This window comes from Gadus macrocephalus, chromosome 22, assembly GCF_031168955.1.
Source record: "Gadus macrocephalus chromosome 22, ASM3116895v1".
Classification (NCBI taxonomy): Eukaryota; Metazoa; Chordata; class Actinopteri; order Gadiformes; family Gadidae; genus Gadus; species Gadus macrocephalus.
The window spans coordinates 2,479,310-2,500,122 of record NC_082403.1 but is presented as its reverse complement, the minus strand read 5'-3'; the positions used below and the strand labels follow the sequence as shown (position 1 = coordinate 2,500,122).

At 47.0% G+C, this 20,813-nt stretch overlaps 1 protein-coding gene, 1 long non-coding RNA gene, 1 other non-coding gene and 1 pseudogene across 3 annotated transcripts in view; 2 read left to right on the top strand and 2 right to left on the bottom strand.

Moving 5' to 3' along the window:
- Window positions 1-4,803, top strand: part of LOC132451511 (uncharacterized) — an 82,786-nt gene extending 77,983 nt beyond the window's left edge. Inside the window, exon 2 of the long non-coding RNA XR_009524124.1 lies at window positions 4,412-4,803. This is a non-coding gene — a long non-coding RNA (uncharacterized LOC132451511). The remainder of the gene's footprint in view (window positions 1-4,411) is intronic.
- The window catches only part of LOC132451379 (uncharacterized), a 291,272-nt gene that overhangs the window by 109,572 nt on the left and 160,887 nt on the right, over window positions 1-20,813 (top strand).
- LOC132451399 (class I histocompatibility antigen, F10 alpha chain-like) overlaps window positions 1-20,813 on the bottom strand; it is a 108,732-nt pseudogene that overhangs the window by 65,028 nt on the left and 22,891 nt on the right.
- Window positions 18,249-18,367, bottom strand: LOC132451767 (5S ribosomal RNA). The gene has a single exon (XR_009524218.1). It is a non-coding gene; the product is annotated as a 5S ribosomal RNA (ribosomal RNA).

Sequence of the window (20,813 nt, the reverse complement as noted above, 5' to 3'; positions counted from 1 at the left end):
CAGGTGTCTGTCCTCCTGGAGAGTTTGATCCACTCACCGTTCCGCTTGTTGTACAGAAGGACTCCAACAACAGCAGCAGCAGCAGTGAGGAGGAGAACAACGAACCCAATGATGATGGGGATGGTGAGGCCACTCTTGCCTTGAAGGTAAATCCAGAAAAATAAAATCAGGTGTGTAATAATAGATGATGGACAGAGCCCCTCCCCCATCCATCCCTCCATCATTGAACCACATGTCAACGGTCACGTGATGCTACACACACGACTAACACAACGTCAGTGTAACTATTCCTCTAGAATCTGTTCTGGAGCTCAGGGTGACTCAGGGATTGATCTGAGCCTAGCCCTATTCATAGAACTCATTTACCCACAATCCACCATGTTCTGCTGCAGTGAGCTACTCCTGAGAGCTGTGTGTTTACCCAGTAGCTTCAGCAGTGTCCAGGTACACCTGGCAGTGGTTGTGATGAGGTCAGGTGGAGGTGGTGAGACATGTGTTCCCCACCTCCATCCCCTCCAACACCAGTCTTACCCCCGTTGGTCCTGATGAGGGCGGGGTCCAGGCGGGTGGAGATGTCCTCGATGCCTTTCAGCTGGACCACACACTCGTACCTCCCCCAGTCCTCCTGTGGGACGGCCTTGAGGTTGAGGTCCACGCTGACCTGGAAGGTCCCGTCGTGGTTGGGGAGGACCTCCCCGGGGTCCACCTGCTCATGGAGCTCCTGGCCGTCTCTCCTCCAGAACACCACCACCCTGTCAGGGTAGAAGCCTGTAGCATGGCACACCACTGGGGAGGAGGGGCTCCTCTGGAGCAGAGACACCCGCGGACGCTCTGGAGAGAGAGAGAGAGAGAGGGGGGGGGGGGGGGGTGAGAGAGAGGGGAGGAGAGAGAGAGGGCAGAAAAAGACAGAGAGGGATAGAGTTAGGGGAGAGAGAGAGACACATAGAGAGAGGGGGGAGAGAGAGCGAGGGGGAACAGGGAGAGAGAGAGACAGAGAGATTTTTTAGCACTTTTTTCTAATTTCTTGTCATGTAATATATTTTATATTTCATATGGGAGAGAGATGGGGGAGAGAGAGAGAGGGGGGAGGGAGAAAGTGAGAGGGGAGGGGGGAGAGGGAGAGAGAGAGGGGGGAGGGAGGGAGAGAGGGAACAGGGACTCAGAGACATGAGTCTGTCAACGCCCAGCAGGTCATGTGACTACCTGTTCTCTGCAGAGTGCTCCTCCCATAGGACAGGTACTTCTTCAGCCAATCAACACACTCCTTGGTGTAGTAGTGCTTCTGCTGTTCATTATAACCTCTTTCCCGATCCCATCTCTGTTTGGTGCTGACAGCCTGACGTACTGCAGCGACCCAGGTCAGGGTCTTCAGGTCAAACGACATGAAGTCCTCTCCATCATAACCATACTGCTCATAACCATCAGTAGAATCATCCTCATCATCCCACTCACAGCCATACATCTTCTGAAACATGTGGGCACCTGAGAGAGAGAGAGAGAGAGAGAGAGAGAGAGAGAGAGAGAGAGAGAGAGAGAGAGAGAGAGAGAGACATTAAATACACACAGACGTCACAACACAATCCATATGAGCATTACTATAAGATAACTCATTATGATCAATAAATGAACCACAGAGAATAAGAGCAGCCAGAGTCTTTGGACGGATGTGCCTCTGCCTCAGGTGACCCGCGGGCCGTTTGACACGGAGCCTCTTCAGAACACACCCCTACACTGCCCTACATACAAATACTACTACACTGAGTACTGCTACACTGAGTACTGCTACACTGAGCACTGCTACACTGAGCACTGCTACACTGAGTACTGCTACACTGAGTACCGCTACACTGAGTACTGCTACACTGAGTACTGCTACACTGAGTACTGCTACACTGAGTACTGCGACACTGAGTACTGCGACACTGAGTACTGCTACACTGAGTACTGCTACACCGAGTACTGCTACACTGAGTACTGCTACACTGAGCACTGGTACACTGAGCACTGCTACACTGAGTACTGCTACACTGAGTACTGCTACACTGAGCACTGCTACACTGAGTACTGCTACACTGAGTACTGCTACACTGAGCACTGCTACACTGAGCACTGCTACACTGAGTACTGCTACACTGAGTACTGCTACACTGAGTACTGCTACACTGAGTACTGCTACACTGAGCACTGCTACACTGAGTACTGCTACACTGAGTACTGCAACACTGAGTACTGCTACACTGAGTACTGCTACACTGAGTACTGCTACACTGAGTACTGCTACACTGAGCACTGCTACACTGAGTACTGCTACACTGAGTACTGCTACACTGAGTACTGCTACACTGAGCACTGCTACACTGAGCACTGCTACACTGAGTACTGCTACACTGAGTACTGCGACACTGAGTACTGCGACACTGAGTACTGCTACACTGAGTACTGCTACACTGAGTACTGCTACACTGAGCACTGCTACACTGAGTACTGCTACACTGAGTACTGCAACACTGAGTACTGCTACACTGAGTACTGCTACACTGAGTACTGCTACACTGAGTACTGCTACACTGAGCACTGCTACACTGAGTACTGCTACACTGAGTACTGCTACACTGAGCACTGCTACACTGAGTACTGCTACACTGAGTACTGCGACACTGAGTACTGCGACACTGAGTACTGCTACACTGAGTACTGCTACACTGAGTACTGCTACACTGAGCACTGCTACACTGAGCACTGCTACACTGAGTACTGCAACACTGAGTACTGCTACACTGAGTACTGCTACACTGAGTACTGCTACACTGAGTACTGCTACACTGAGTACTGCTACACTGAGTACTACTACACTGAGTACTGCTACACTGTGTGTGTGTGTGTGTGTGTGTGTGTGTGTGTGTGTGTGTGTGTGTGTGTGTGTGTGTGTGTGTGTGTGTGTGTGTGTGTGTGTGTGTGTCTGTGTGTGTGTGTGTTTAGGAGTATGGTGAATCTTTATCCTGGGGTTGAATGATGGATATCTCCATGTGAGAGGTCAGACAGTAAATATAAACGTACCTCCTGTCTGGTTAAAGCGCTGCTTCAGAATCCCAATGTTGGCTTTGAAGACCTGCTGGGAACCCAGAGAGAGTCCAGTTTCCCTCTCCAGGTAGTCTGGGTCATCTCTGGTGGCCTGCTGCATCCAGTCCTGTTTGAGGACTGTTTTCTTACTGACGCTGTCAAAGTGAACCATCTGAGCTCCATCCACCATCCCAACAACAACAAACTCTGGGAAGGTTGTGAGTTCAGACGAAGCCATGTAGAAATACTGCAGAGAGTGAAGCACTGTAGACAGACAGACAGACAGGTTAATACGGTACATCACTGTAGACAGACAGACAGACAGGTTAATACGGTACATCACTGTAGACAGACAGACAGACGGGTTAATACGGTACATCACTGTAGACAGACAGACAGACAGGTTAATACGGTACATCACTGTAGACAGACAGACAGACAGGTTAATACGGTACATCACTGTAGACAGACAGACAGGTTAATACGGTACATCACTGTAGACAGACAGACAGACAGGTTAACACGGTACATCACTGTAGACAGACAGACAGACAGGTTAATACGGTACATCACTGTAGACAGACAGACAGACAGGTTAATACGGTACATCACTGTAGACAGACAGACAGACAGGTTAATACGGTACATCACTGTAGACAGACAGACAGACAGGTTAATACGGTACATCACTGTAGACAGACAGACAGACAGACAGACAGACAGGTTAATACGGTACAGCACTGTAGACAGACAGACAGACAGGTTAGTACGGTACATCACTGTAGACAGACAGACAGACAGGTTAATACGGCACATCACTGTAGACAGACAGACAGACAGGTTAATACGGTACATCACTGCAGACAGACAGACAGACGGGTTAATACGGTACATCACTGTAGACAGACAGACAGACAGGTTAATACGGTACATCACTGAAGACAGACAGACAGACAGACAGACAGGTTAATACGGTACATCACTGTAGACAGACAGACAGACAGACAGACAGGTTAATACGGTACATCACTGTAGACAGACGGACAGACAGGTTAATACGGTACATCACTATAGACAGACAGACAGGTTAATACGGTACATCACTGTAGACAGACGGGTTAATACGGTACATCACTGTAGACAGACAGACAGACAGGTTAATACGGTACATCACTGTAGACAGACAGACGGACAGGTTAATACGGTACATCACTGTAGACAGACAGACAGACAGGTTAATACGGTACATCACTGTAGACAGACAGACGGACAGGTTAATACGGTACATCACTGTAGACAGACAGACAGACAGGTTAATACGGTACATCACTGTAGACAGACAGACAGACAGGTTAATACGGTACATCACTGTAGACAGACAGACAGACAGGTTAATACTGTTCATCCCTCTAGACAGAAAGGCCCATGGCCCCTCCCCCTGCTCTATGGCTCCCCCTGTCCTATGGCCCCGCCCCCTGTCACATGGCTCCGCCCCCTGGCCGTCCAGGTTATGTAGGAACCTTTAGTTTGATCTTATTGACATCCAAACATCTCACTGTAGCCCACAGCGCTGGCTGTCCAGACCTTCAACTACAACACAACCTGCTGCCTCTTAATCATTACTGCTGACATGAACATTAAACTATTATTTAAATAACTATTAAAATGTTTTCATAATTATAAGCATATTGGTGGATTTCTGTGTTCGATTACGGCATTTTAAAATTGCCATCATTGGAAAAAGAATAATAGAATAATGTAATTATTTTATATCAGAATAATGGATTGATAGCAATGTTAATAATTATATTATTGTGTGTCTGCGTGTGTCTATGCGTTTGTGCGCGTGCGTGATGATTCTCCACGAACGTTGAAAGGTTAACAACAAGATATATCTGAATGTTAATACAACACCTAGGATTAAAAGTACAATTATAGAAGACATCGGATTCCCTCCAAACTGAAGGTTAATGTTTGGTTCTGATAATAGATTGTACATTTAGGAACAACGTCATCAAACTAGTGCGCTGGTTTCGTTTTCACAGTTCGAACCAAAAATAAATGTTCTTATATTAGCTTAAATATTTACAGTAAAAGATGAATCATGTTGTGGATTAATTGAACTCATTAGAGAGGATAATCAAATACTTTTCAAACGAATTACGGAATCTAAGCATCGACTCTTGAGGGACCATAACCGAACCTTTTGGAAAGATAGTTTTGAACAGTAAAAACTTGAGTCAGTCTTACCTGAGGACACACCGTGACCAAAGACCAACAGCAGCAGCCCTATTTTCACCTTCATATCGATGTATTCAGAAGAACACCTGGATAGATTATCCACGGAGAAGTACGTGACTCCGACTCGAGCATCAGAAGCAATGACCAGGAAACCTGCGAACAAGAGACGGATCACAAGGGAGAGGCCGTTCTGGACCAATAGGAATTCAATACGGCTGCGACGTCATTGGTTACTAGGAGACCGTGAAGTGAAACTAACTCAAACACATTTGTTTGTGTGCGTGCGTTTGTGTGTTTTTATTGGCGTGTGTGTGTGTGTGTGTGTGTGTGTGTGTGTGTGTGTGTGTGTGTGTGTGTGTGTGTGTGTGTGTGTGTGTGTGTGTGTGTGTGTGTGTGTGTGTGTGTGTGTGTGTGTGTGTGTGTGTGTGTGTGATCCACAGCCCTGACCAGCGTTAGTGTGACTAGAGTTCATATTTCTTATGATCTTCCTCCACTAGCGTCCTGATATCAGATGTCTTCTGCTGACATGCAAAACACACACAGACCCATGCAACACACACACACACACACACACACACACACACACACACACACACACACACACACACACACACACACACACACACACACTCTCACACACACTCTCACACACACACACACACACACACACACACACAGACCCAAGCACTCATAAAAACACACATTGTCGAGGTGCCACCCCTTTCAGAGAGCGCAGTGCGCCTCCATTTTGTGACTGCTGCTGCTGAAGGAGGAAATACCCTCGCCTGCTGGCCGGAGCTCATAGCTTCAGATGTTATGACACAGAGGTCAACTTTCAACACATCACTCTCAATCATTGATTCTGTGATCCAAGTCGTCAAAATGGAATATAGATGCAATATAACTTTAAAAGATTGTCAACACATCGGCTTGTGTGTGTGTGTGTGTGTGTGTGTGTGTGTGTGTGTGTGTGTGTGTGTGTGTGTGTGTGTGTGTGTGTGTGTGTGTGTGTGTGTGTGTGTGTGTGTGTGTGTGTGGCTACCCTACGCCGCAGCCTTGGGGCCAAGGTGTGCAAGGGGCTCGGCCAGACTATTTAAAATAAATTTTTTTAGAAAATAAAGGAATTCCGTTTCCAGTCAGGGTTGCGAGAGTGTGTCTGTGTGTGTGTATGTTCTCACTTTAGTACACAACACAATGATGATCTCACTTTAGTACACAACACAATGAAACAACCTGACTTTCAGTACACAACACGATAATCTCACCTATAGTACACAATAAAATACGATCTGACTTCAATAAAAAACTGAATTGAAAGTTAGAGCATGCAGGATCAAAGGTTTATTAACATTTACAATACAGTTCATTACAACTAGGGGTGTAACGGTACACGTATTTGTACCGAACTGTCACGGTACAGGCATTTCGGAGCGGTTACAGAGGTGTACCCCGGTACATAAAAGTGGCGTACATAGCGGGCAACGATCGTCTAATAGTCGAATAGTCGAATATCGAATAATGAATGTGACTATCGTTATTTATTACACGGCTCTTCTCAATGCTGTTGAACGCTCCGTTGACTTGCATGGGCCTTCACAACGTCAGGTGGTGAATATCGTCCTCGGTTGCTAAGCAACGTGAACGTCTTCGGCGGACTATTTCTCTGCGGATCAACACTACGAATGCTGGTAACAAATAAATTGTAAAAAGACACATTGTGTGAAGTTATATTTTTGACGTCTCTAGTTCACCGTCATGCAGGCTGTGTTTAGTTAAATAAATAAATAAATAAATAAATAAATAGTGATCCGTTTTCGGCGCATGTAGGTCTATCTGCCTAAGCCCACGTCGAAATAATTTTGATGTTGAATGTTGATGGCGCAGTTGCTGAAATAAACAGATTGATTTCACACAAATCATAAAAGCCGCTCCTTGTGTCATTGCGTGTGTGTATCCGAGGAGCGTGCGTGCGTGGGGGGTTCTTGATTTTCGAACATTATTTGAAAACTGTCGGATACTATCGAATAGTATTTTTGCCAGAAATGCACATCCCTAGCACACGCATTTGAAAAGGCACCATCGAGGTGTTACTAGCACTGTTGCTGTGGAAAAAAAAATGAGCTGTGCAAACCCAACTCATGACACTATTTCAACAACCACTGTCTGGCAATTCAGAAATGCAAATGCCATAACCAAGTTTATTGGTGTTTTCATTGCGGCTGATCTACAGCCATTCTCCGTTGTTGCCAAAAAGCAGTTTTTTTTAATTTTCCCCATAACTATGAACCGTACCGTACTGTACTGGACTTAAAAACCGAGGTACGTACTGACACTCAGCGCACCATGTGACCCAGGCAGCCAATCAGGTCGCCTAGGCAGCCTGTCTCCAAACCAGTCAGACCAGTCCTGGCCAGCAGCCATCTTGGTTCTTCACGCTAGCTGGTGGGAACTGAATAAGGATTCATACATTCTATTATTTGATCTGCTGAAAGATTATATCCGTTTCCATGATATTAAAGCTATTAACATCTAGTATGATTGTGTTTGTATATCATAGGATATCATCAAATACAGAATAAATAAAAGGCTATAATCAAAATCATAAATGCCATTAATAAATGTTTTTGTGAATGTATCAGATGACTTCTAATTTTTTAAGACCAAATATAATAATTTCGTATTTTAATTTAATTTATTCAATTTAATCCGAAGGATTAACCTATAACCTATAACCTTTAATAATAAACCTAACCTCTAAACAAAGTAGGTAAACCTAATTTAGCAATAAGTATATTAAATTTTTATGTAATTTATTGACAGAATAACCAAAGTATATATGATCCAATTCCCCAAAGAACACAGAAAACACAACAAAGAGCATGAAGCTAAAGCAGCCTAGCTCGATTGTGCTAGCCTATGTGGCAATGCAATGTATACAAAAAAAATAAATAAATGGCCATCAGGGCGGGGTCATGTTGCCATGGTTTCCAAGGGTCAGTGAAAGATTGCAGGATTAATCCATCGATCAAAAATACAGAGATCTAATTGATTTATACTTCTTACGGATTTATGTTTTTTATCAAAATAAAGTATGAACGTTAATGTAATTAAGCAAATATAGCATCTTTAGTTAGCTGAAGTCCCAAAACTGCATCCTGCTTTAGGAAGATGAAAGTGAGAAGCCTCTTCATGATTTAACTTTAAGCTTTAACAGCAAAGAAGCACAAGTCAGGATTAAACATCAAACATTATCACACACATTATCATTGTGATGATGTACTCTTAATATATTACTGTGATGAAGTACTGGTAAAATATGACAGTTAATATATTACTGTGATAAAGAACTGTTAAAGTATTACTATCACTGTGATAAAGTAGGCTGCTAATAAATATAACTGTAAACATATGACTCTGAATAAGTATTGTAAAGTGGTAAAGTACTGACTGTGGTCAGAGGTTGGGCCTCAGGAGCCGGATTCTGCCCCTCAGTGTTCTCAGAGCTGGTGTCAGAACCTGGGAAGTATCAGAATGGGAGGTGAAGTCATGAGCTAGATGTATCTAGATCTATAGAGCTGTATAGTTCAGTGAGCTAGATGTATCTAGATCTATAGAGCTGTATAGTCCAGTGAGCTAGATGTATCTAGATCTATAGAGCTGTATAGTCCAGTGAGCTAGATGTATCTAGATCTATAGAGCTGTATAGTCCAGTGAGCTAGATGTATCTAGATCTATAGAGCTGTATAGTCCAGTGAGCTAGATGTATCTAGATCTATAGAGCTGTATAGTCCAGTGAGCTAGATGTATCTAGATCTATAGAGCTGTATAGTCCAGTGAGCTAGATGTATCTAAATCTATTGAGCTGTATAGTCCAGTGAGCTAGACAGTCACCAAGGTCTCTGTGTTGGTAGTGGTGTTAATCATTAGAACAAAAAATTGTAATCACTGGTTTGTGACGCTTGTCCGAATCTAAGGATCAAGAGAAATGATTAGTCTTGTAACAGTGGTGAATATCCTCATGTTATTATACTTTCATATTCTTAATGCCACAACATCTCAGTGGACATTGGAGGAGGTTCATCATTCAGAGGTGGAGAGGTTTCTACCACCAGACCACCAGTGGGTGAAGACAACCAATCAGATCGTAGGAAGGGGACAGGAAGTAGGAGCAGGTGGAGATCAGGTGTCTGTCCTCCTGGAGAGTTTGATCCACTCACCGTTCCTCTTCTTGTACAGAAGGACTCCAACAACAGCAGCAGCAGCAGCAGCAGCAGCGAGGAGGAGAACAAGCAACCCAATGATGATGGGGATGGTGAGGCCACTCTGGTCCTCTGAAGGTACATCAAACAAATACAATCAGTTGTGTAATAATAGATGTTGGACAGAGCCCCTCCCACATTCATCCCTCCATCATTGAACCACATGTCAACGTCACGTGATGCTACACACACGACTAACACAACGTCAGTATACGAGCCACATCCAATGTGTGCTCCGTGTGTTTTGACTCCCGGGTGACCTGGTTGACGCGCTGTGTTGATGTTTCCAGTACTATGCAGGTACGTGAAGCAATGATTGATCCATGCGATTGTCTCTGGTTTACAACCCGTTTATTTCCTCAAGATAACACCAATTGCATGGGAATACGGAATACATTCATTGATCCTCAGTGACATAACAACACCTTCGTAGTTCTTGCGGTCAAAAACCGTATGCCCTTCCGGGGTCAAACAACAGAGGTACCCCAAATGACGTCCCCTTTACACCTGTACCCGCAATACGGCAACACCACTCAGTGGTCAACACAGACATTACAACATAACTAAAAAACAGGAAAATGGCTCTTACAGTCAGTGTAACTATGCCTCTAGAATCAGTTCTGGAGCTCAGGGTCACTCAGGAACTGATCTGAGCCTAGCCCAATTCATATAACTAATTTACCCACAATCCACCCTGTTCTGCTGCAGTGAGCTACTCCTGAGAGCTGTGTGTTTACCCAGTAGCTTCAGCAGTGTCCAGGTACACCTGGCAGTGGTTGTGATGAGGTCAGGTGGAGGTGGTGAGACATGTGTTCCCCACCTCCATCCCCTCCAACACCAGTCTTACCCCAGTTGGTCCTGATGAGGGCGGGGTCCAGGGGGGTGGAGATGTCCTCGATGCCTTTCAGCTGGACCACACACTCGTACCTCCCCCAGTCCTCCTGTGGGACGGCCGTGAGGTTGAGGTCCACGCTGACCTGGAAGGTCCCGTCGTGGTTGGGGAGGACCTCCCCGGGGTCCACCTGCTCATGGAGCTCCTGGCCGTCTCTCCTCCAGAACACCACCACCCTGTCAGGGTAGAAGCCTGTAGCATGGCACACCACTGGGGAGGAGGGGCTCCTCTGGAGCAGAGACACCCGCGGACGCTCTGGAGAGAGAGAGAGAGAGAGAGAGAGAGAGAGAGCGAAAGAGAGAGAGAGAGAGAGAGAGAGAGAGAGAGAGAGAGAGAGAGAGAGAGAGAGAGAGAGAGAGAGAGAGAGAGAGCGGGAGAGGGAGAGGGAGAGAGAGAGGGGGGGGGGAGTGAGTGAGGGAGACAGAGAGAGAGAGAGGAGGGGAGTGAGAGAGGGAGAGAGAGAAAGTGACGGCGAGGGGGGGAGAGACAGGGGGGGGGGAGAGGGGGGGTGGCGAGAGAGAGAGAGAGAGAGAGCGAGAGAGAGATGGAAAAGAGAAAGGGCGAGATTACTTGTATTTCATTCTTCATTAACATTCAATTAACACAGGAACATGGAATAGGGTTCCCTCGGCTTCCCAAGTTAGCCCGGACTGCATCACGGCAACGTCGCTCCCCTCAGAGCGGGTGTTTTCGGCGGCTGGTCTGACGGTCACCAGGCTGCGGTCGCGTCTGACCCAGAGCCGTAACACGTTCATCTTTCTCAACAAAAATCAGTAGACTGGTGCTGAAGTGGTACGTGAGTTACTGGTTCTTTTTTCTGAAGCTTTGTTAATAAGCCTAATTCATTGTTAGGTAGGCTAACAATGACCCTCTTTCTCTGCCTTTTTTGATATTTTTGAGTTACATTTGGCATATGATATATTTTTGGTTAAGTAATAACATGATGTTTTTTTTTTGATTATTATTATTATTATTATTAATAACAGATCCGGTTATCATTGAACAGATCCGGCCTAACTGCCACAAGAGTTGTTCACCTAATAACGAAGATCTCAATGAGGAGAACCCGCTGTGTTTTTGTATTTTGATTGCATTTTGAATATAGCATATAACTAGTTAATTTTTAACATAAAAAAAAAAATGATTGATCGAAAATGTATTGTTAATTCTCCCGACGATTAACTAAGACAATCTAATCGAATGCCCATCCTTACACCTACACCACCCTGCACCACCCTACACCACCCTACACCCCCCCACACCACCCTACACCACCCTACACCACCCTACACCGCCCTACACCACCCCTACACAACCCTACACCGCCCTACACCACCCTACACCCCCTACACCACCCCTACACAACCCTACACCGCCCTACACCACCCTACACCACCCCACACCACCCTACACCCCCTACACCGCCCTACACCCCCTACAGCCCCTACACCACCCTACACCATCCTACACCACCCTACACCACCCTACCCCACCCTACACTCCCCTACAGCCCCTACACCACCCTACACCGCCCTACACCACCCTACCCCACCCTACAGCCCCTACACCACCCTACACCTCCCTACACCACCCTACACCGCCCTACACCACCCTACAGCACCCCACACCACCCTACACCACCCTACAGCCCCTACACCACCCTACACCACCCTACACCACCCTACACCACCCTACAGCCCCTACACCACCCTACACCACCCTACACCACCCTACACCACCCTACACCACCCTACAGCCCCTACACCACCCTACACCACCCTACACCACCCTACCCCACCCTACACTCCCCTACAGCCCTCTAGACCACCCTAATAATAATAATAATAATTATTATTATTTATAACGCACTTTATATCAATTCAATGATCTCAAAGTGCTACAATGCACGTTAAAAGAAAAGAGAAAAATGCAAAAAAAAAAAATAAATAAATAAAAACATGGGTTTTTAGGCCTTTTTTAAAATAATCCACAGTCTAATAATCCCTTAGATGGCCTCGGGACTGAGCTGGGCTATACCGCCCCCTCCCTACCGCACCTTTGCGATCCGATCCGTTCCGCACCCTGCAGTGGAAACGCGGCATTAGATGGTCAGGAGAGCGTTCCACAGACTGGGTGCAGCTGAGCAGGAGGCGCGGCCATAGTTCAGAGCCTTGTCCTCGGAAGCTGGAGGAGGTTGGCCTGTCCAGAGCGGAGATGGTGGGAGGAGGAATGGGGGGTGATGAGTTCTTTGAGGTATAGGGGGGCAGTGCCTACACCACCCTATAATGCCCTACACCACCCTACAGTCCCCTACACCACCCTATAATGCCCTACACCACCCTACAGTCCCCTACACCACCCTATAATGCCCTACACCACCCTATAATGCCCTACACCACCCTACAGTCCCCTACACCACCCTATAATGCCCTACACCACCCTATAATGCCCTACACCACCCTACAGTCCCCTACACCACCCTATAATGCCCTACACCACCCTAAACCGCCCTACACCACCCTATAATGCCCTACACCACCCTACAGTCCCCTACACCACCCTACACCACCCTACACCACCCTACACCACCCTATAGCCCCCAAAACTGCCCGACAGCCCCCTACACTGCCCTACACCACCAGCCCCCTACACTTCCCAACCGCCCCCTACATACAGTGGCGCAACTGCCTACTTTCTGGGGGGTTTGCAGACACATAGCAGGCCCCCCCCCCCCTTTGATCTGGGCACAAATTTGACCTAAAACACACTCTGATATCGAATCAAAAAATTCATTTTGAGTGCACCAGGACAGATATCCGGTGTTTTTTTTAGAGGCAGCCTTTCTATGATGCTCTGCCAGTGTAACATCATACCGTGCTATAAGAGATCAAGGATACCCAGAAAATGTCAATTTCTAGGATGTCCTAACTGTGCATTTTGTCCCCCTCAGAGGCAGGTTTCTTTCTGCAAGGAAGAGTATGCAGTCGATCACTCAAGTCAACAGGCTCTCGGCAATTCGCTGTTTTACCTAGGCATAAGCGGGATGCCAATTCCTTCCACATCAGATAAGCATTTATGTGGTAACCACTTGTTTCATGGTGCTTCAGTATCTTTGAAAGACACTGCCAGTTATTATACCCCACCACAAGGCGCGTGTCAGCAACTCTAGCTTCACCAAAAAGCTCTGTTAGAACTGTTGGAGTACAGTAACCAATAGGGGTGGGAAAAATAATCGATCCTTTGATGCATCGCAATACTGTGTAGAACGATTCAGTCTCGATTCAGATACGATAATAATCTTTATTTATTTTTTTGGATTATTAATTTATCAACTTTTGGATTATTAACGGAGTTATAAAGTATCAACTTTATAACTCCGTTTTTACTGGTTCTATTGACATAAAACAAAGACTAGCATAGAGATTGAAGTAAAACAAAATAACCACAAACAAGTTCCTATCTTTTCCTTCCAGACACGGCGCCCACTGGAGCGCCGTGTGGGGAGGAGGGGGGGAGGGAGGCGAAGGAGCGGGGGGCGCCTTATCAGTGACGTCCCTCTGTTATTGATCATCGCGATATTCCATCGCTTTGGTGCCCCCTCTGGTGCGGCGCCCCTATGCGCCGCATATAGTGCATACCCACTTTTTGCGCCACTGCCTACATACACCACCCTACACGACCCAACACGGCCCTACACCACCCTACACGGCCCTACACCACCCTACAACAACCTACACCACCCCACACCTCCCTCACCCCTTCATGTGACCAATAGAGTGGGTATATATACATATCTATACCTATGGACGCATCACGTGTGTGCGTTGGTGTGTTGGGAATGAAGATCCAACGGACTGGAACATATACTACGTTTAGAACGCGGCTGCACAGCAGCACCACCTGCTGTTTACATGCCGACAATGCAGCCTGCAGACCCGCGAAACGTTTCCTTGATTAAAGGTGATATGACTTTAGTGATCACTGCGGCCGGGGCATTTACAATATTAGTCACCGTTACCTACATTAACAATATGTCATGTTACGTAATCTGTGAATTTAATTGTATTTGTATTTTGCAGTTAGCCATTTATTTGTAGGTTACTATGTTATATTGTATTTTTAATACAAACTTTTACACTAATTTTCATTAATTTATGAGATGAAATATGTCTAAGAGTAGATAAAATTATGATAAGATAATATTGATTTAATATCGGTATTCTGGACACTCAGGATCACACAAAACAGGCCTTGGCCTCTTCTTCAATTTATATTCATATTCTACTTCACTGAGTAGGCCTTGTTGTACTACATTGAATGCAACTACACTGAGTACTGCTACACTGAGGACTACGACACTGAGTACTGCTACACTGAGTACTGCGACACTGAGTACTACGACACTGAGTACTGCTACACTGAGTACTGCTACACTGAGGACTACGACACTGAGTACTGCTACACTGAGTACTGCTACACTGAGTACTACGACACTGAGTAGACACTGAGTACCACGACACTGAGTACTGCTACACTGAGTACTACGACACTGAGTACTGCTACACTGAGTACTACGACACTGAGTACTGCTACACTGAGTACTGCTACACTGAGTGCTTCACTAAGTACTGCTCTGTAGTACTGCTTATGTCGAGTATGTATGTGTGTGTGTATGTATGTATATGTGTGTGTGTGTGTGTGTGTGTGTGTGTGTGTGTGTGTGTGTGTGTGTGTGTGTGTGTGTGTGTGTGTGTGTGTGTGTGTGTGTGTGTGTGTGTGTGTGTGTGTGTGTGCGTGCGTGCGTGGGTGGGTGTGTGTGTGTGTGTGTGTGTGTGTGTGTGTGTGTGTGTGTGTGTGTGTGTGTGTGTGTGTGTGTGTGTGTGTGTGTGTGTGTGTGTGTGTGTGTGTGTGTGTGTGTGTGTTTAGGAGTATGGTGAATCTTTATTCTGGGGTTAAATGATGGATATCTCCATGTGAGAGGTCAGACATTAGATATAAACTTACCTCCTGTCTGGTTAAAGCGCTGCTTGGCAATCCCAATGTTGGCTTTAAAGGCCTGCTGGTAACCCAGATAGTTTCCAGTGTTCCTCTCCATGTAGTCGGGGTCATCTCTGATGACCTGCTCCATCCAGTCCTGTTTGAGGACTACTCTCTGGGTGTTGCTGTCATAGTAGTTAATCTGAGCTCCATCCACCATCCCAACAACAACAAATTCTGGGAAGGTTGTGAGTCCAGACGACCCCGTGAAGAAATACTGCATAGAGTGAAGCACTGTAGACAGACAGACACACAGACAGGTTAATACTGTCCATCACTGTAGACAGACAGACAGACAGACACACAGACAGGTTAATACTGTCCATCACTGTAGACAGACAGACAGGTTACTACTGTGTATCACTGGAGACAGACAGACAGACAGACAGACAGACAGACAGACAGACAGACAGACAGACAGACAGACAGACAGGCAGACATGCGACTAATGTCCATCCCTCAAGTCTAGACCAGGGGTCGGCAACTAAGTTTGGCCTCGGGACAATTTTTTCTGATGATTGATTCATTGATGAAAGTGAATCTAGAACTGCGACGCAGGTCCGTCAGCTGGCTTAGTCATATGCCTAACAAGCACTAGATGACTCTTAAAAGACGTACATATAAACAAGTGTATGCCCTAATCACATAAATGTCAAGCCTGATCATGTGTTGCTTCATTGCAGTGATATCATCATGAACAGTTAGAAAGTGAAATAGGCGAGCTGCTGATCATGTGAGAGAAGGTGATGCAGTCATATTAAACAAAGACGTTGAAAGATGGTGCGATCTACGAGAGAGACGCAGAGGAACTGTCCTTACGAGGCTTTCGTCGGGATAAAAAACCCTAACCCGTCCCTAACCCAAAAGTGGTCAGCAAAATAAAGAATACGTTGGCGTTTTTGCACTTGTAAAGAGTTAATCGCATTTGTAGCCTATACTCAGACGTGAACTCATTCTTGCATGAGTTGCCTTCATTCATAAAAAAATAAAAACATTGGGAATATGCAAATTATTCTAAAGAGGTCTAGACTCCGTGCGCAGCCCCGCATTCTCCCTTGAACCAAGAAAGCCCGCGCCGTGACGAACAGGGGATTTTACCCCCTCGGTTTTACACAGGAAACTTGAGATAAGACGGTGAAATCGCCGGGCGTGCCATGCCTCGACCGAACCGGCAGTGTAGAAATGCCTATGCTGGAGAGAGGGCAGTATAGTGCGCGCACCTAAAAAAGCAGCCTACCACTGCACACACACACACACACACACACACACACACACACACACACACACACACACACACACACACACACACACACACACACACACACACACACACACACACACACACACACACACACACACATTTTATGTACTTCATTTGATTCCACATTACAAGTTAATATCATTTTTGGAACCAAATGTGATGAATTATCCAACAACTATTTGACCAACAAACATCTTGTTATGGGAATGCATCATTAAGGGTACAGGAAACATCTCCTTTTCCAGATGAACATGCTCCCTATAACAGTTGATATTGAGCAGTACTTAGCTAGCTGTCTGGCCCTTCTTTTACTTAGTCCACTGATGTTAAGTCCACTGACCACCAGCCTATGCACATGGCCTAGACTGCCAAAGACAAGAACAATGAGGACACATTCACACACACACACACACACACACACACACACACACACACACACACACACCATGGCGGGTGCTGACTGGCTGCGCACACACACAAACCTCCGTTCCTATACTCGCCGTTAGAAGAGCTGTAGACGAAGTAGCCTCTTCAGAGACTCTACTTGCAGCAAACAGCAAAGTCTCAGAGCTTGGCGTCTTAAATCTACTTTGGACTTTTATCAACAGCTCCTGCCTTTCTCTACGTGCAGTATCACACAAAAATGCTTGGATCGCCATTGTTGTTGTATATAGGCCAATAAGGGGGGTTCCGTTTCATTTAATATTGCAGTTTCCAATAACTAACGCTCAGCCCCTCGCAGCTTACGCGTGACCGTGACGAGTGAGTCTCTAACCTCCTGGGAGTAGTAGCAGGATTTGATACAATTGATACAACAAAATCAAAAACGGTGAACTAAGAAAAATTCACTGGATAAGGCCCTTTAAGTAAAAAAAAAATACTTCAGGGTTGCATTTATAATAAAATGTGTAATTTAATGAGATGTTTAGGAGGACTGTGTGTGTGTTTGGGGGGGGGGGGGGGTGTGTGAGTGTGTGAGAGCGAGAGAGAGAGAGCGTGTCGTGTTGGTCAGATTACAGGCGTGTGTAAATCCTGGTAAATGACCAGGCGCTCAATAATAATAATTCATTATATTTATATAGCGCTTTTCAATGACCCAAAGACGCTTACAGAAGGGGGGGACCTAACTCAACACCACCAGTGTGTAGCGCCCACTTGGGTGATGCACGGCAGCCAATCTGCACCAGAACGCTCACCACACACCAGCTTGAGGTGGAGAGTGAGGGAATTGATGAGTCAGCCAATTGTACAGGAGGATTATTAGGGGGCCAGATTGAAGTAGCCTGGTTGGGCCAGGACACCGGGGAAACCCCTACTCTTTGCGATAAGTGTCCTGGGATCTTTTATGACCACAGTGAGTCAGGACCTCGGTTTTACGTCTCCTCCGAAGGACGGCACCTTCCACAGCACAGTGTCCCCATCACTGCACTGGGGCATCGGGATTGATGAGTGAAGGGGCCAGAGGGAAGAGTGCCACCTATTGGCCACCACCCGACACCACTTACAGCACCTGGTATTCCCAGGCGGTCTCCCATCCAAGTACTAACCAGGCCCGACCCTGCTTAGCTTCCGAGATCAGACGAGATCGGGCGTGTTCAGGGTGGTATGGCTCAAATAGCTCTTGTAGTTGCATTAAATACATCCAAGCTGCAATGCACTATTTTCTCTAAAGGTGTGGCCTCACTTGGCTTCCTCAAAAAAAATCCCCACGCCACTGTCAGACAGGAGAGACTGTCCCTGATATTAGTGGCCCCGGAGAACCGATCAGTTCTGTGATTTCCAGAGCTGGCCGCGCTCTTGCGGTCGGCGTCGTGGCCGGTACCGTTCAGGCCGGATGCGCTTTCACAGGCCCACGGGACGGTGCACCACCCACCCGATGTCTCGGGACGGCTGTTGATCTGGCTCCTGAGAGGTTGATCCTGCAGGGCAAAGGTTTGCCTGAGACGGTTATCAACACTATTCAGAGGGCTCGTGCGCCTTCTACTTCTTCCCTCTATGCGGCGAAGTGGTGCGCCTTCTCTAATTGGTGTGAGACGAACCACGCTGTCCCATCTCAATGCGAGGTGGGAAGCGTGCTTTCGTTTCTGCTAAACTTATTGGAGAAAGGTTTGGCCTTCTCCACTATCAAGGTCTCTGCGACAGCCGTTTCGGCTGGCCATGCAGGCTGTGATGGTGGACCGATCTTCAGCCATCCACTGGTCAAGAGATTCTTGCGTGGGGCTAGACGTGCTTACACCACGCTGGGATCTCCCCACCGTGTTGCGCGGATTGTCCAGGGATCCTTTCGAGCCTCTTTCTCAGGCCCCTTTGGATGCCCTGTCCTTTAAGACGGCGCTCTTGTTGGCCTTGGTTTCTGCCAAGCGGGCCGGTGAGCTAACCGCTCTGTCTGTCAGCCCGAGTTGCTTGTTGCTAAACGAGGACAGCTATTTTCTGTCCCCGGGAATTTTCGGTTGAGGGATATTGTGCTTAAGGCTTTTCACCCCCCGCCTCATTCTAGTGCGGCGGAGGCAGAGTTGCATCTCCTGTGCCCGGTTCGGGCGTTGGCTATGTACGTGAATCGCTCGGCCGCGTTCCGCTCCACACAACAGTTGTTTGTGTGTTATAGCGACGCTAGCAGGGGCCGCGCTCTCTCTAAGCAGCGGTATTCTCGCTGGGTATGTGAGGGTGTTTGCCTAGCCTACTCTCGGCAGGGCTTGGCGCCACCGTTGGGCGTTAAAGCTCACTCCACACGGAGCGTGGCCGCTTGAACGGCTCTACTCAGGGGCGTTTCGGTGGAAGACATCTGCGCGGCTGCGTCTAGGTCTTCCCCCGGCCCCTTTGTCAGTTTTTACATGTTAGACATGTCCAGGGGCTCACTCGGCAACTCTGTGGAGTCCCGGACCCCCTTTACGGCTTAAGAATATAGACATTTTCTTTAAAGCGGCGTGGTTGGATTTCCTCTCGCCGGCTGGCGAGTTGGACTTGACTACCAGTCTTACTCTCCCACCGTTTTTCAAATGAAAAACAGGCTAGGGGTTTTTTCTATTGGCCCGCCAATTGTCAGGTGGGTTTGTTTGCCAGTATGGTACTCCCGCCGTTTCTTTCAAATAAGAAACGGCCGAGAGAGACCCCTTATTTGAGAGCCAGATTCCGTAGCTCCGCCCCCGGTGGTAGCGGACCTAATGGAAACCTAGTTGCTCTGGTTTTTTCTTTTCCTTTTCATGGGTTCCATGAAGCACGGATTAGAGCCGGAGTCTTTGCAGACTCACTTTTTTCTCTCTTGATCTTAGCCTTGCTTGATCTAGGAGGAATTCGTTTTTTATTAAGCTGTTGTGTTTTACACTTCCTTGGCTTTTTGAGTGTGCTCTTGTAACGGGTGTCTATCTGCGTTGTGTTCTGGTCTATGCATTGGAAGGGTGGAAGGACGGCTGGACAACAATGGAGGGTTTCTCATTTATTGGTACCTGGACGAGCCAAAGAAAATCATGTCATCGCATGTAAACCGTCATGTAAACCGTCATAGCCAGGACCACATTCCCGCCTCCACTCAGATAGCCAACGGCATTCTCACAATATATTAGGGGTGTAACGGTACACGTATTTGAACCGAACCGTCACGGTACAGGCACTTCGGTGCGGTTACAAAGGTACACCGCGGTACGTAAATGTGGCGTACATAGCGTTAATATGGCGAATGTAAAGGCTTGTTTTGCGGTGCGGAACTTAAAACTTGAAGTCGGAGTTCCCCCCGGACCGTTTAGCGTTATTAGGCTCAGCTCGCACGTGCGCGTACTCTGCGTAGTAGCAGTAGCAGAGCGCGATCGCGACTGTGTGTGGATTGATGGCTACTAGCGAACTGAGAGCGAACTGCATGGCGAGCGACAACAGAAAACCGGAGCTTGAAGATGCCCCCTGCCCCTGTCATTGAAATCCCAAGTGTGGGAGAACTTTGGATTCCAGGTTAATTATCACAATGGGGAAAGATGAGTGGACAAGTCGAAAGCTGTGTGCAGACATTGTTCAACAGCGATCGTCTATGCAAATGGAAACACATCGAACATGCACACGCATTTAAAAAGGCACC